Below are 4,199 nucleotides of genomic sequence, written 5' to 3'. Positions count from 1 at the left end.
GCTGCCTATCCTTACTATACAGATTTTCTCTGGAGCTGTAAAGTTGGGTAAGGGCACATGTTTATCAAACACAGCAACCCGTACTGTACCTGTCCAGTATCTGATCTTTTCATCTGCTTTCACGATTCTCTGGAGAATCAACCTCATGAATGGAAAGAGGACATTTTAATGTTCTACTTTACCCACATTTCATTCTATGCCCAGCTTTGCTGCTGGATTCTCTTTGCTTATTTAAAGAGATTTTCTACAAGTACAAGATAAAATAGCATTGATTATAAAGAGAAATGTACTTCCTCATAGCCTAGCTCTAAAATAAAAAAACAAATCTATCCCATTCAAAAAAAGAAAAATCACATATGACCTGAGTAAGTAACATTTGATAAAACAGAGAAACATTCTGTCTAACAATAAGAACAGTGTTTCTTCTAACCCTTGCTTTCATTCAAGGTTATGTGCAGCTTACATAAATATTACATGAAACCTGTTTTGCAAGAAATCACTGTCTGTGATGATTTATAGAAACAGAAGTTCATCGGCAGAGTCTACCTTTTCAAATACTACAAGCTTTTATTTTTCTAGCAAGAGGAAGAAAGAGACCTTTCCTCACTGGGGAATGCAAATATTCTTTCATGTAGGATTAAGACCTTAATGCAGTTAATGTGTGCAGTTAAGATTTATCAAAAGTTCTTTGTGAAAGAATGTGTCAGGTGACAAGATTGCTGCAATCCAGTTCAAAATCCAAAGCTTATTGGTTGAAAGAGTAAGAATAAGTTATGTTACAAAGTTCCTATCAGGAAAAAATACATGTTCTTTTATATTCTCATTTAACCTTTTGCTGCAAAGTGAACTATTGTAGAATTAAATAGTAAGTTGATACTCTTAGTCTTAAAAGTGTTTTATAAAAAGAGGCCAATTTGGGCATTTTCCAGCAAGCCACAGACTTCCTGCATCTCAGGAGTATGTCAACAGGACAATTCTGCAGCCATGGGAACCTGCATTCACCTATTTTTGAAGCCAGCCTTTTCTGGTGAAGTTCAAAAGACATATGATGCCACAGACTTCAGAGAAGAAAAATAAAGTCCATTTAGCCAAGACCAAGTGGAGACATCGTGAAAGGTCTGTACTTCCTGCAAGGCTGACCAGCTGCATTTTCATGAGGCCCGTCACAAGGATCACTTCCCATCTTGCCACTAAGATCTGGCACAGGCGATAGAAGGAGACCTTGGAGAAGAAGTTCCAGCCAGTCTGTGCATACAGGAGATTCCTGGGACTCCAAGCCTGCAGCAGTGAAGAACTTTTAACACCTGTGGATATCACAAATACTGTTAAAATACTTGCATTGGGCAGTGCAAGTGAATCTCTGGGCTGTGCTGGTGTTGGGTCTCTACACACCAGCCCTGAGCCCACCTTGCATGGTCTTCAGATGGGGTAGAGATGGTCCCAGGAGCGGGTCACTGTCTCCCACAGCTTCTCTGCAGACAGCTGGTAACATCTGGAGACATCTGAAGAAAGACCCAGAAAGTGAAAAAAGCAAGAGAGAAACTAGCCATAGCCTTGACGGCAGACAGGCTGGCCAAGGAGGCAGAGTCAGTCTGGAGCCAAGAAGGAAGTTGTGAAAATGGGATAAAAGGCATCAGAAGGTCATGCTGAAGAAGCAGAGTGGTGTAGTGTTGGGAAGTGGCTCGCCCACCGTGAGACCGCCTTCAGCTTTACCTGCCTGCTTTAATGTCAACCCTGTTTCTTGCTCTGGACTGTGATGCTTTGTTATATTACAACTGTGCTTTATTTCTCTTTGAGAGACAAAAAAAAAAAAAAAGGAAAATATTTTTTTCCATCAACAAATAGTTGCTAAATATCTTTTTTTTTCTTTTTTTTAGTAAAGTTTATTGGGGTGACAATTGTTAGCAAAGTTATATAGATTTCAGGTGTACAATTCTGTAACACATCATCTATATGTCATTGTGAAGTAAAACATTTTCCTACATTTATTAGCTGATTGGTCTGGAATAATAAAGAAATACCCTGTTTGGAATGATTTAACATGCCTTAGAGAAGTTTTCCCTTATTACTTAAAAGCTCATAATTACTCCCAGGGGACCTCTTATTTTTATCATTTAGAATTGACCTCAGAGATAGTACTTCATAAAGATATTATTTAATGTAATACTGTAAAATGTAAAAGGGACCTTCCATTGCCTTGCTTTTCACAGAATCTCCTTCTACTTCTCATATTAAACTCCTCACCCTCATTTTTGCTTATTCAATATTCAACACAATTTTATGAAGTGTCAGGCACTGTGCTTGACATTAAGGATACAAAGATGAACAAGAAAGACAAGATTGCTGTTTTCTGATGATGACAGTCTGGTTGGAGAGACAAACAAACAACAAGAAGTTTACAGGTGCCATGATAGGGAAAGTAGAGGTTACCATCGGGGCAGATAGTAGGAACATCAAAACCAGAGGAGAGATAGAAAGGGGGAAATGGCAGGGGAAAACATCCCAGAGGGAGACACATTTATCTCACCCCTTCAGAGCTTCCCCAAAGTCTTTTCATTACCAGAGTAGGAACCCAGATTTTGAACCTGGGTTTTAAACCCAGTTCTACGTGGCTCCTCTAAATGCTACTACTAGATACCCCATCGTTCCCACCTGGTTTAATCTTGAGTTGGTCTTGCTTCCTTAAATCCATTGCTTGATGACCCTGACGACTCCTAGACATTGCAACTCCCAAACTGTAAGGTTATCTCCACCATTCTCAATTGTTTTGTTGCCTTATCCTTAGCAGTGAATTTCAATTTCTAGTGAGACTGGAGCACACTCCTAAACCCCAACTGGTTTGTCAAGGGCCCTGACCCTCTGCCTAGCTCTTGCCAAATTCCCCCACCCTCATTCCCACCTTTCCTAGGATCAAAGGGTCCAGTTCCCAGTAACTTCCATTACAAGATCTGTTCATGCTCCAATTCAGACAGAAGTCATAAGATTGACTCTAGTCTCACCTCTCAAATTGGACCCCAGAAAACAAGTGCCATTTGACGAGGAAGTAGCCACATCCCCAAGAACACTGTGACATAGCAGCACTGCTACTTATTCTCTCACTTGGGGTTGTATATCAGTAATTGTTCTTTGGTTGCAAGCAACACAAATTATTTTGAGCTTCTTTAATGGAAGATAAAAAACACATTGGAAAGAAGTTGAGTAGCTCATGAAACTACAGGAAAATCTAAAAAAAAACAAAGTTCAGAAAAGCCAGAAACCAGAGCTGTTCTGGGCACTGAGGCAGCAGGAATAAAGGCTCAGTTGCTCCAGGAGGGCACCACTGGGATAACACTACTTGGAATACAATTCCCCAAGACTTCAGTTCTGGGGAGAAGGCATCAGGTTAGCCAAGTTTAGGCCATGTGCCCACCCACTGGCCAGAGGAAGACAGCAATCACTGTTCTGGGGAGAAGGCATCAGGTTAGCCGAGTTTAGGCCATGTGCCTACCCACTGGCCAGAGGAAGACAGCAATCACTGTTCTGGGGAGAAGGCATCAGGTTAGCCAAGTTTAGGCCATGTGCCTACCCACTGGCCAGAGGAAGACAGCAATCACTGTCAACTGTATCCAATGGAAGAGGAGCGATTCTCCAAAACACGAGTGGGATGCTGTTACCACAAGAAGGGAGAATAGACACTAAACTGCAAAATGAAATGTCCACTGTAGGAGACACCTTATACTGGGTGAGTCCTAAGAGTCCCAGTCTTGTGGGATCCTACTGTATACCCTTCTCTGAACTTGCCTGTGTAGTTTCAGCATGCCTTCTAACCATTTTCATAATCCAAGGTTCTCAACATGTGAGCACTAGGAGTCTTTGAAGATAAATCTCCCAAATAAAAATTAAGTATAAATCATGGAAGAGAAAATATCTTTCTCCAGAATGGTACAATTTTAGGATTAGCCGTATAAATAACAATGAGAATCCACTAATAAATAATATATATATATATATATATATATATATATATATATATATATACACACACACACACACACACACACACACACACACACACACACACACATACTGTATGCTCTTATCATTTAGGGATTTAGGGAAGCTTCTTCAAGAGAAAAGTGATGCCCTATGCCTATCCCAACACTCAATAGTTAATCAAAATAGTGACTAATAATCCATATTCCTATTGAGCTAACAATTTT

At 40.2% G+C, this 4,199-nt stretch overlaps 1 pseudogene; it reads left to right on the top strand.

The window, feature by feature from the left end:
* The window catches only part of LOC109388456 (putative methyl-CpG-binding domain protein 3-like 5), a 4,653-nt pseudogene extending 3,003 nt beyond the window's left edge, over nucleotides 1–1,650 (top strand).
* Nucleotides 1,651–4,199: the final 2,549 nt, after the last annotated feature.

This window comes from Hipposideros armiger, unplaced genomic scaffold (assembly GCF_001890085.2).
Source record: "Hipposideros armiger isolate ML-2016 unplaced genomic scaffold, ASM189008v1 scaffold_198, whole genome shotgun sequence".
Lineage (NCBI taxonomy): Eukaryota > Metazoa > Chordata > Mammalia > Chiroptera > Hipposideridae > Hipposideros > Hipposideros armiger.
The sequence above is the reverse complement of the archived record's forward strand: the minus strand, read 5'-3'. Positions and strand labels throughout refer to the sequence as shown.